Genomic DNA, 12683 nt, shown 5'->3' on the forward strand with positions numbered 1-12683 from the left:
TGCTGTCTTTGACTGGGTTTACTCATGCATCTGAGGTCAGTGCTAGTCAGATAGGCAGCTCTGACTCCAACGTTTGACTGGTTGTTAGTTGGGTTGACAGTGGCACCTGGTCTCCATGCCTTTTATTCTCTGGCAGGTTGGCCTGGTTTTATTTACATGTCGATAGCAGGTTACAAGAGCAAAAATACTGGAAGTTTTAAGACTTCTTAAAGCCTAGGCTTCTAATTGGTACACTCTCTCTTCCTCCACATTCTATTGGCCAAAGCCAGTCACAAGGGCATTCCAGATTCAAAAGGTGGAGAAATCAACTACTTATTAATTAAAGTTGATCCAAAGTATTGTGGCTTCTTTTGCAATCTATCATAATCAAATCGCCTGAGTATAGCATGAGAGATGTTAGTAACATAGTAATATCTGGAGGCATTAGCTCCTACCATTCCTCTAGCAATGTCAGATCAAACAGTTCACACCCAATCCACCCCATCTCCTTTGTAGAAGTCCTTTCATACAAAGTTGGCGTAAATGCCTACCCTCATCTGCTTTTTGCTTCACTGGCTTATGTTCTACTCTCTTTTAGCCAGTGGCTAATGTCCTCATCATCCATATCAGAGATATTAAACCTTTCATGTTCTCTTATCTCACCTAATATCATCTGTCATCTGTTCTATTCCTTCAGGACTCAATTAGAAAGGCACTGCTTAGCTAATAATCAATTCATTCAATTATATTACTAACTAATGATGATTTTATATCTTGGAACAAATTGGCAATTTTGTTTTCATCTTCAATTTTCAAAATGGGCAAAATGGTAAAACTTCAGGCAAAGTGAGTGGGTGGGCCAGAAAAAGAAAAATGTAGGGAAAAGGGGTGGTTTGTTTATCTTGGGAATAAAATAACACATTCTTTCTATGCATAAAGTTAACTCTATTTCCCAGATTCCAACAATTGTGGTGGTGGCTTTAAGACTTTGAAGTAATGGCATGTGTTACAAAAAGCTTTTTCCATCTTCCCAAAGAGCTGTCAGGCACACACAAGGGCACACACAAGGTTCTCTATATGAACCACATGCATATGTAGCTCCAAAACATCTGGTGAATCCAGTACCCAAATTAGTCAAACTGATGATTTGGAGTCCTATAGACCAAGTATCTAAACAAGCAACAAAACAGATTGAAATTACTGGGGTTTAGGATGTAATGTGAAAAGACCAACTGGGCTAGGAATGGTTGGTTGACAGGTTGTAGCTGGCTGGCTGGCTGCCTGAAACATATGGGGGCCCCACTGTTGTATGGCCTTCTTCTCAAAGGTGATAGTGCATGCAGTGGCTGTGGACAGAGGCCTTTTTTTCAAAGATACAGTCAGTGTCAGCTGGCTGGCTTTAACCAGCAAAGCAACATTCCATATAAGCACAAGCTGTCCCCCGAGAGGGTTCAGCTGAAGAGTTCATAGTGAGTGGGCAGTTATCCTTCACATGAATATAACACACTGTACAAAGCACTTTCACATAAATTGTCTCATTATAGTGAAGCATTATTTTGTTTTATTTTTATCAACACATAATAAGTGAGAAAATTGTTGAAAGCTTACTGATTTCCCCAAGGTCACTTAGAAAATAGCTGAGCCAGGCCAAACATCTAGATATCCTAAGTCTGGGACATATTTTCTGTGCAGAGATGAAGGAGGCTAGCTATAGGAGTGACCATCGTGAACAAATAAGGAATGAAATTTTCAATATGTGACACTGAAACCATATAGGGAGAGTAATCAGAGACGACACCAATATAATAGTCCATGATCATTTAGAGTTGGAATTATTTTAGATGTAATCTCTCTCCAGAATAAAATATTTTTCCATTTTGATGGTTATACAAGTTCAGAAAGTAAGGAAAAACATGATAGTTAGACGTGTATAACCTAAACAAACTCATCAAAAATGGTGAAAACAAAGTTATTGCTATTCTTTTTGGTTACCTGAAATATTTGTATTTCATGAAACAAGATAAAGTCTCATGGATTAAAGAGGGTCAGCAATTCTTTGTTATATTCTCATTTAGAATTGATGTTCATTCACCCTCCCATTGTATCTGCCCTGGTCCTGTGAGTACTTGCCCCTACTAGAAGGAAGAAGTGATATTACACCAGTTCCGGGCATACCCTTTAACAATGCAGAAAATGTTTGCTTTTTCTCTCTTAGAACATTTTTTTTCCTACGATGCTATTTCTTGGAACCCAACTGCTATGGTGTGGGAAGCCCAAGACACAGAGATTGTCCATGTGTAGTCCCAGCAGACAATCTTGGCTCCTAGCCAACTGCCAGTATCAACTGCTAGTCATGTGAGAGAACCATCTTCGACCTTCTAGTTAGTCAAGCTCCTGTTGACTGGATGATGACTTTCATCCCAGTCAACATTTTATAGAGCAGAAAACCACTCAGCAGAGCCCAGACAACAAAATAATTGTTTTAAAAATAATAAAATGGTTCTTGTCTTAAGACGAGTTTTGGATGATTACTTATTCAGCAACAGATAAAACAGAAATTACTGCCTGGAAATGTAACATTGTTTTAGCAAAAGTGTAAATATTTGGCACTGGCTTTGGAGCTAAGAGGTAGGCAGAATGTGGTTGCACATTAAGGAAACCATAACAAAAGGTGGGAAGGACAGGGAAAAACTTTTTATTTGAAGCTGAAAATAACATTACTCATTTCATATAGTGTCAAAAGTTTGTCAATACTGTCACCTAAGGTAACACAGAAAGTAGAAAAATGCCTAATGAACTTGTGAATTCAGCTGAGAATATTTATAGGCAAAATGTCAAAGGTCCCTACTCATTTATTTTAGCTGCATATAACATAATATCAAGATATAGAGAGACAGAAGAAAGAGATATGAATTAGAGAAGGAATTTTTAGGTTTTCAAGATAAGACTTTCTGTTTTGTTTTGTTTTTTAAAGAATTTTATTCACTAGACACTCCCAGAAAAAGACTCTTGAGACAATAATTACATCCAGGGCACTGCCAGAAAAATGTGGTCTAAGGTCAAGTTTCAAGGGTGCATCTGTTTGACTCCTTGTTAGAATCTTAGACTTAAGGCAATGCTTTTCAGCTGGGCAATAAGGCTTCTAATCCTCTGAAGTCCATTTATCCTAGACTGTCTCTAGGATCTTAAGGGTGTTATTCCATATTACTCTGACTCCCAGGCTAAGAAGGTAAAAAAGGACCAGTTTCAAAATGATTTGTGGGTCCACTATTTTGGTTAATAGAGTAATGTAGACTGTGACTTATGAAGTGAATTATAAATTGATACACAAGAAACCCAGACAATGTTTAAGGGATTTTATGGACTTTGAATTAAAGGAACACAGGTAATTTATAATACAAAGAGATTTTGGGGCCTCCAACTTCCTATGGACAGGAAGAAGATTCACACGCTAATTAAATGCAAACTTGGGGCATTTATTGTGGAAAAGGAAGGATGGCACGGAGAGAAGAGCCAAGAACCTAAAATGTAGAGCCAAGAAGAATAAAAAATCACCCCCAAGGTACATGTCTCTAATAAATTATTGCCAATATGTACCCAACTTGATTTCACAATTGCTGTGGATCATTGATATGGTTCCTATTTCCCAACTCCCCTTCTTGGATGGAACAGAGTGGTGTGCAAGGGCCATTTGTTAAATGTTAAGGAATTTTGCAAGCTAGTTGATAACACATTGATAGATTGAAATTGACTATGCTATTCACACTGTTGAAATCAGCAAATGTTAAAAATTGATACTTCTCCTGTCACTGGAGAATCTTTGATAAACATTTACTAGCAGAGCAGGGGACGGGAATGTGAATTGTGGTTCTCCTCTTCCTGTCTCTCTATTATATGTTGAGTATGTAAGGGTCAACTTAGTCACTTTATTTCATTAGGCTTTCATATTGAAAGATATCACATCCAACACATCTTATCTGTAATTAAACCTCACTTAAATGATGAGATCCTGCTCTTGAAGCTACATCAGATAAGAAAATGAGATTTTTGGAGGTCTGGGAGAAGAGGGAGTATATTTTACATGTGAAAGAAATATAAGTAATGTATGGCCATAGAGAAAAATCTAGGTATCTTAAAGATGTCCACAGCTTCTTTGTATTTCTCCCTAAAGTTGAAATGTTTATTCCTCATCTTGTTGAATCTGGTTCATCCTGTGGCTAACTGCTCAAGTAATACACTCTGATAGAAGTGACACAGTGCCAGCTCCAAGCCTACACTTTAAAAGGAATGAGAGCAGTCATTTCTTCCCTGTTGGAACCCTTATATTTGAGAAGTCAAACCATAAAAATAGTCTGTATATAACTGCTCTGGTTAACAGCCTCAGTTGAGCTCCTAGCTAAGAGCCAGCATCAATCACCAGCCATGAGAATAAACCATCTTGGAGTTCCAATGCAGTTAAGCTCCTAGATGACTGCAGCACCAGCCAGTGTTTCATGGAGTAGAACTGCTCAGCTGAGCCCAGTCATTCCAGAGAATTGTGAAAGAGAATAAACTGATAGTTTTTAAGCATAAAATTTTGGGAAAGTAGTAGTAGACTACCAAATCAACAAATAATTTTTATATTAAACTATTTCAGTTTACACTGCTTGGGGTTGGAGAAGGCAGGAAAAGTCATGGTTGATGTAAATGTTATAGTTAAACCCCTAGTTTTAGAGATAAAGACACTGACATCCTAACTAGGGTAAAACAGCTTGTGCAAAGTTACAGATATTGTTAGTTATTGAGCTTGCCTTGTAACTCATGTTTTCTAAATGGTATCACATATGCATTATTTTATATTTGGGTTTTTTTTGGTCATTCTTAGACATTCTTTTTCTTCATTCTCTGTAGTGTTTACAGTATTTTTGCAAAACTTCCACTGAGTCAACACTTCTGTCTCAAGTTTATCCTGCAAATCATGAAAACTCAACCCAACTGCCACCCTGCCAACCCAGAAAAAGTGTTAGGACTCAAACATATGTATCCATCTCCTCTACTTACTATAGCATCTACTAAGTGTTAGGCACTTAGTAGAGGTTTGATTTGAAAATATTTCTTGCTAAATTATTTGATCTCTTTTTCTCAGTATCTTAAGCAACATGTGTCCAGATGCATTCATTACTTGGTATTCAGCAAGTATATATTAACTTTTTTACTTGTGCAAGGTATAGGTAGAAATATATAATAAATATATTAAAATTAACTTGAAGCTCTTGGAAAAAAGAACATAAACATTTCAAGGAAAAATATAAACATATCTATATACACAAATGCAACAATATTAACTTATTTATAAACAATGATACAAACAATGTTTGTTTGTTTGTTTTTGAGACAGAGTCTCACTCTGTCAACAGGCTTGAGTGCAGTGGCGTGATCTCGGCTCACTGCAATCTCCGCCTCCTGAGTTCAAGCGATTCTCATGCCTCAGCTTTTTGAGTAGCTGTGATTACAGGGGTGCATCACATACTCTGTTAATTTTTGTATTTTTAGTAGAGATGGAGTTTTGCCATGTTGGCCAGGCTGGTCTTGAACTCCTGGCCTCAAATGATCTACCTGCCTCAACCTCTCAAAGTGCTGGGATTACAGGCATGAGCCACCATACCCAGCCCAAACATAAACGTTTTATGTTTGCTTTTGTGAAAATTTTCAAAAAATTTACCATCAAAAACATGTATATAACCACCATGTAAGCACACATATATACACACACTTAAACATCCAACACAACTTTGTTTGAATTATGAGAGAATGACTAAAGAGTCCCTTTTCAAGCTAAAAAAGTTAAAGAAATTTTTTGCCCATCAATAATTCAAAACTTAAATTAAAAAAATCATACTTCAGAGTTGACAGCTGACTTGAACTCCAGGAAAAATTGTCTCCTACTAACCCCCAAGATGAAAAAATATATAAAAAATGACTATAAATTGCATAACCTCCCACCACCAATTGCTTCTGAATTGTGGCTACTAACTCCATCATGTTGTGTAATGGTTCACATCTACACTCAAGCAGGCCTTTCTAGTACCATATAATCTTAATGCATTGAACAAAAGTTCATCTCCTTTTAAATTTCCAGACAATTTTATTTGAATTTCTTGAATAAGTTTGTCTTAACTTAACTAATCCTATATGAAATGTCCCTTACTTTAAAGCATTAATGATATTTACATACACGTGAACTTTGTGTATTTTTATAATTATGTATTATAATAACTCATTAAATATTCACTGGGAGCTAGGTATCATTCACCTATATTAACTCACTTAATATTGCCCCAAATTCTCTAATTTTAACAAATAAGGAAACTAAAACGAAGACAAGTTATGTAACTTTACCAGAGTCTTCTATCAGAGGAAATTCCAATAAGGATTACAATAATAATTGTCATTTAATAAGAGTCCACTTAGTGACAATTTCATTACCAAACATCAAATAAGGTAACTGAGGATCTAAAAGGTTAAGTAATTTGTCTAAGATTTTGCTAGTAGGAAGCAGTGAAGCTTGGATTTTAGTCCCAGTGTGTCTCCTTAATGCACTAAGAAAGTTTTGAAAAATAATTATTGACTCTTCCATATTAGAATCTGATTAGATGACTACTATCTATGAATGAATGAATCATAATAGAAGAAAGGACTATTTTGGGGAGGACATTAAGAGTAGATTTACGTAACTGCTGCTGATGGTTCTGCCAAGTTAACCTTTGTGGTCTCTCTTTTTTTGTGAGATTTCTTGAGAAAAATAAAATTAAGAGCTATGAACTGCAGAACTCCTGTTTGATTGCCTGGGAAAAAATGCCTTAAGGCCAGGGCTTAACAAATATGACAATGCAGTCAGTCTGCAGCCAAATGAATATACAATGCTCTAGGCTTTCAGGACATCCTAGTAGTGGGCTTCTCAAGATTCAGTAAAGATCAGTTTTTACTTTTTAAATTTTTTGCATAACAGTGCATTTTTGGAACAAAGAACATATGTCAACAGCAATGCAATTCATATTTCTTATTGGATAAATTTTACCTAGGTGTAAACAAGTAAATCTGAGCTCCTGTTTGCTTTTTAAGCCATGTGTTATGTTGGAACTGAAATTAAATTCCTGACATTTATGACAACACAGATGAACCTGGAAGACACTATGCTAAGTGAAATGAGCTACACACAGAAAAACAAATACTAGATGACCTAAAATAGTGAAACTCATGGAAGCAGAGAGTGCAATGGTGGCTGCCAGCAGATGCGGGGAGCGAGATATCAGATGTTGCCCAAATGGTACAAAGTTTCATTTATGCAGGATAAATAAGTTCTGCTGATTGAATGTAGAGAATGACAACTATAGTTAATAATACCGTATTCTATACTTGCAATTCACTAAGATGGTGTATTAGTCCACTCTCACGCTGCTTTAAAGGACTGCTAGAGACTGGGTAATTTATAAAGGGAAAAGTTTAATTAACTCACTGTTCCACATGGCTAGGGAGGACTCAGGAAACTTACAATCATGGCAGAAGGGGAGGCAAAAATGTCCTTCATATGATGGCAGGAAAAAGTGCCCAAAAAAAGGGGCAAATCCGCTTATAAAACTGTCAGGTCTCACAAGAACTAATCACTGTCATGAGAAAAGCAGCATGGGTGGTAACCGTCCCCATGATTTAATTACCTTCTACTTGGTCCCTCCCACGACCCATGGGAATTATGGGAACTACAATTCAAGATAAAATTTGTGTGGAGACACAGCCAAACCACATCATTCCATCCCTGGCCCTCCAAAATCTCATATCCTCATATTTCAAAACACAATCATGCCTTCCAAGAAGTCTCCCAAAGTGTTAACTCATTCCAGCATTAACCCAAAAGTCCAAGTGCAAAGTCTAATCTGACACAAGGCCTATGAGCTTGTAAAATCAAAAGCAATTTAGTTACTTCCTAGATACAATGGGGATACAGACATTGGGTAAATATACCCATTCCAAATGGGAGAAATTGGCCAAAACAGAGGGGCTACAGGCCCCATGCAAGTCCAAAATCCAATAAGGCAGTCATTAAACCTTAAAGTTCCAAAATCATTTCCTTTGACTCCATGTCTCATACCAAGGTCACATTCATGCAAGAGGTGGGCTCCCATGGCCTTGGTCAGCTCTGCCAAGGATACAACCTTGTAGCTTTGCAGGGTACAACCCCTCTACTGGCTGCTTTCATGGGCTGGTGTTGAGTGTCTGCAGCTTTTCCAGGCACATGGTACAAGTTGTCAGTGGGTCTACCATTTGGGGGCCTGGAGGATGGTGGCCCTCTTTTCACAGCTCCACTAGGCAATGCCCCAGTGCGGACTCTGTGTGGGGGCTTCAACCCCACATTTCCTTTCCACACTGCTCTAGCAGAGGTTCTCCATGAGGGCCCTGCCCCTGTAGCAAGCTTCTGCCTGGACATCCAGGCATTTTCATACATACTCTGAAATCTAGGCAAAGGTTTCCAAACCTTAATTCTTGACTTCTCTGTACCTGCAGGCTCAAAAACATATGTAAGCTACCAAGGTTTGGGGCTTGCACCCTCTGAAGCAATGGTCTGAGCTGTACATTGGCTTATTCTAGCTTTGGCTTGAGCTGAAGCAGCTGGGATGCAGGGCACCATGTCCTGAGGCTACATAGAACAGCGGGGGCCTGGGCCTGGCCCAGGAAACCATTTCTTCCTCCTAGGCCTCTGGGCCTGTGCTAGGAGGGGCCGCCATAAAGGTATTTGACATGCCCTGGAGACATTTTCTCCATTGTCTTGGAGATTAACATTCAGTTCTTCATTACTTATGCAGATTTCTGCAGCAGGCTTTAATTTCTCCCCTGAAAATGGGTTTTTCTTTTTCTATTGCATTCTCGGGCTGCAAATTTTTCAAACTTTCATTATCTGCTTCCTTGCAAATGTTTTGCTGCTTAGAAATTTCTTCCAGCAGATACCCTAAATCATCTCTCTCAAGTTCAAAGTTTCACAGATCTCTAGGGCAGGGGCAAAATACCACCAGTCTCTTTGCTAAAGCATAACAAGAATCACCTTTGCTCTAATTCATAACAGGTTGTCATCTCCATCTGAGACTACCTCAGCCTGGATTTCTTGCTCATGTCATTATCAGCATTTTGGTCAGTGCCAATCAACAAGTCTCCAGGAAGTTCCAAACTCCCACATCTTCCTGTCTTCTGAGCCCTCCTAGTCTCTAGGAAGCTCCAAACGTTCTCACATTTTCCTGTCTTATTCTAGCCCTCCAAACTGTTCCAACCTCTGCCTGTTACCTAGTTCCAAAGTTGCTTCCACATTTTTGGGTATCCTTAGAGCAGTACCCAACTCTACCAGTACCAATGTACTGTATTAGTTCATTTTCATACTGCTATGAGGAAATACCCAAGACTGGATAATTTATAAATGAAAAGAGGTTTCATGGACTCACAGTTACACATGGCTGGGGAGGCCTCACAACCATGGAGGAAGGTGAAGGAGGGGCAAATTCTTGTCTTACATGGTGGCAGGCAAGAAGTGGCAAGAAAAAGGGGGAAAAGCCCCTTATAAAACCATCAGATATTGTGAGAACTCACAACATGTGGAGATTATGGGAGGTACAATTCAAGTTGAGATTTGGGTGGGAACACAGCAAAACCATATCAGATCATAAGTCTTAAGTGTTCAAATAGACACACACATACACACACAAAAGAAAATGGTAACTACATGAGGTAATCAATATGTTAATTAGCTTGATTGTGGTGATCATTCACATTGTATGCATATATATATATATATATATCAAAACATCAAATTGTACACCTTAAATATACTAGGATTTTCAAAAGCTAAAGTCTGTTTTGGAATCTTTCTCTGAAAATTTTTATAGCTTTAGATGGGTTCTGTAACCCCTCCTCCCCATATGTCTTTTTTGCAACTGATTAGAAATGGAGTTTTTCATAGGTTATCCAGAATGTCCATTCTTGCTTTGCTATCCTCGCTATGGTTGAAAACATAGACTCTGAGATCAGGAAGTTCATGATTAAAACATTGACTCTGCATTTCCAGCTATCTGATTCTGAACAAATCACTTAAACTCTGAAAACTTGTTTCCTTGTGTCAAAAATGATGGCAGTAATAGCTGTCCCACCAACATGTTAAGAAAGTTTAAAAAATGAGATAATGCAGCTAAACTACTTATTTTAGTATCTGACTAACCACTAGGATTGTTTGTGTATAATATGATTACTATTGTTGCTTTAAAGTTTAAATTTCCAGTTCTTGAAGATGGGTGAGGTAGGGGGCTTTACAGCCTTAGAAATAGGCCAACTATTGCATTTCCTTTTTCTCCACCTAAACATAGTTTAGTGACATATGTAGCATATATTTTTTGTACTAGTGTTTGTGTTTAGGTAGATTAGGTAGATATTTTTATGTGTGTACACAGAATTTAAGACTTTGAGGATAAGGATGAAAGAGGAAAGAAGATACAAAAAGAATTATGCTACAAAGAGCTGAAGTCCCCTGCTAAATGTTATAGATTCCAATACTATTATATTATTATTATCCGGAACTATGATCAGATATGTACTGACCATGTACATCTGTTATTAGTGCAAGAGAAAATTAAGCAGATTTTTAAAATATGTTATTTAGATAAACATTCTGAGAGGATTTCTGATGGCATAATAGATTTAATGACTTGAGTAAATATAACTAACTCTTGAGTGTCCACGTGTGAAAAGATAAGAGATAAGTGGAACATACCCTTAATACAGATATTCACTTGAGAATATCATTTTCAATTTATTCTCTAGTTTGCTATTCTAAGAATTACACAAATAAAGTGACAGAGGTTACTGACAGAAATTTTAACCTCTCACTCTTCCTGGTAGCAATGCCTATACATTTCTCCCATCTTCCCAAGCTGCCTGTGTCTTCATAGAGTCACAAATAATATATTTGTTAAAAAGAAGAAGAAAGGGTAGATAAAAAAAGAAGTTGGAAGGAAAAAAAGTAACACTTTAGAGCTTATTAACCATTTTCATTAGTGGTTTATTTGATTTGTACTGATACAGTTTGGCTGTGCCCCCATCCAAATCTCATCTAGAATTGTAGCTGCCATAATTGCCACTTGTCATGGGAGGGACCCAGTGGGAGGTAATTGAACCATGGGGGGGGATTTTGCCCATGCTGTTCTCATGGTAGTGAATAAGTCTCATGAGATCTGATGGTTTCTTGAAGGGCAGTAACCCTGCACAAACTATTTTTGCCTGCTGCCTTGTAAGACTTGCCTTTGCTCCTCCTTCACATTCTACCATGATGGTGAGGCCTCCCCAGCCATGTGAATTTGTGAATCCATTAAACCTCTTTTTCTTTATAAATTACCCAGTCTTAGGTATGTCTTTATTAGTAGCATAACAATTGACTAATACATGTATTAACTTGCACACATTCCAATTTTCAAAGCCTTCACCACCCACTCTCCTTGCCACTCATTGCTGATGGCATGCATATATGCTACAGGCTCTCATGGGTATTTGGCCAGTCACAGGGTAGTGTAACTCCACCCTTTGCTTTTATATCCAAAAATAATATCAGAGCACAAGTGTATTATCAGCCATTCTCATATTTAAATTACTTACAAAATTTATTTATATTTAACCAATTACCTGTAATTTGAATTCTAATTGTCCTATTTTCTTTACATAAATCATTCCATTTAAGCCTGCAATAATCCTGTGAGGTAGTGATTAATAGCTTTGTAGCCTAAATAACCAGCTGTCCAACCAAATGTGTTATCTTCTTGAATAGAGTATGTATGTATTAGTTCCTGGGGCTGCCATAACAAATTGCCACAAAATTGATGGCTTAAAACAAGATAAATTTATTTTCTCACATTTCTGAAGGCCAGAAGTCAGAAATCAGTTCCACTGAAACAAAAGCAAGATGCTGTCAGTGTCATGCTCTCTCTAGAGGCTCTAAGGGAGAATGTATTCCTTGCTTCTTCCATCTTCTGGTGTTTCACCAGTTGGTCAAGTTATGCAGCAGGATAGACTATAGGATGAAAATGGCCAGGGTGAAAACACAGGTAGGTACCTCTCAAGGAAGAGACCACAACATGATTTGAGGTCACTGAGAACAGACAGCATGCACATCAGGCTCAAGTGGTAGAGTGCTTGCTTACAGCAAGAGGGTAGAAAGCACACAAAATACAGCCTTTTCAATGCCTTGGGTCCCTCATGGATAGCACATTCATTTTTCAGCCTATGCCCACAGTGTGACCAGATTAAAAATACTTTATGTTGCAGTAGGAGGACATTAACCCTTGACCCATGGTGTCTGAAATACAAAAAGGTGGGGGAATTCCTGAAAACCATTGACTCATGCATAGCTAACCAGTTCCCCAGAAAAGATTACATGTGCCTCATACAGAGAGCAGTGTACAGGGTTTAGTTTTCTCCTCATTATGGAAACATGTGTTACCATTTGTCCTTTTGACATTAGCCATTCTAACAGGTGTGAGGTGATATCTCCTAGTGGTTTTATTTTGTTTCTCTAATGACTCATGATTTTAAGCATTTTTCATGTGTCTATTGGCCATTTGTATGTCTTCTTTTGAGATATGCATATTCTGATCCTTTAACCTTTTTTATTTTATTAAATTTAATTTTTTATTGAGTTAAAA

The 12683-nt window shown here is 37.7% G+C and overlaps 1 long non-coding RNA gene across 1 annotated transcript in view; it reads left to right on the forward strand.

Annotated features, from left to right (window-relative positions):
• Window positions 1-3535, forward strand: part of LOC134759759 (uncharacterized) — a 33432-nt gene extending 29897 nt beyond the window's left edge. Inside the window, exon 4 of the long non-coding RNA XR_010136475.1 lies at window positions 3415-3535. This is a non-coding gene — a long non-coding RNA (uncharacterized LOC134759759). The remainder of the gene's footprint in view (window positions 1-3414) is intronic.
• The last annotated feature ends 9148 nt before the right edge of the window (window positions 3536-12683 follow it).

The sequence above is a fragment of the Pongo abelii genome, chromosome 13 (assembly GCF_028885655.2).
Source record: "Pongo abelii isolate AG06213 chromosome 13, NHGRI_mPonAbe1-v2.0_pri, whole genome shotgun sequence".
Taxonomy (NCBI): domain Eukaryota; kingdom Metazoa; phylum Chordata; class Mammalia; order Primates; family Hominidae; genus Pongo; species Pongo abelii.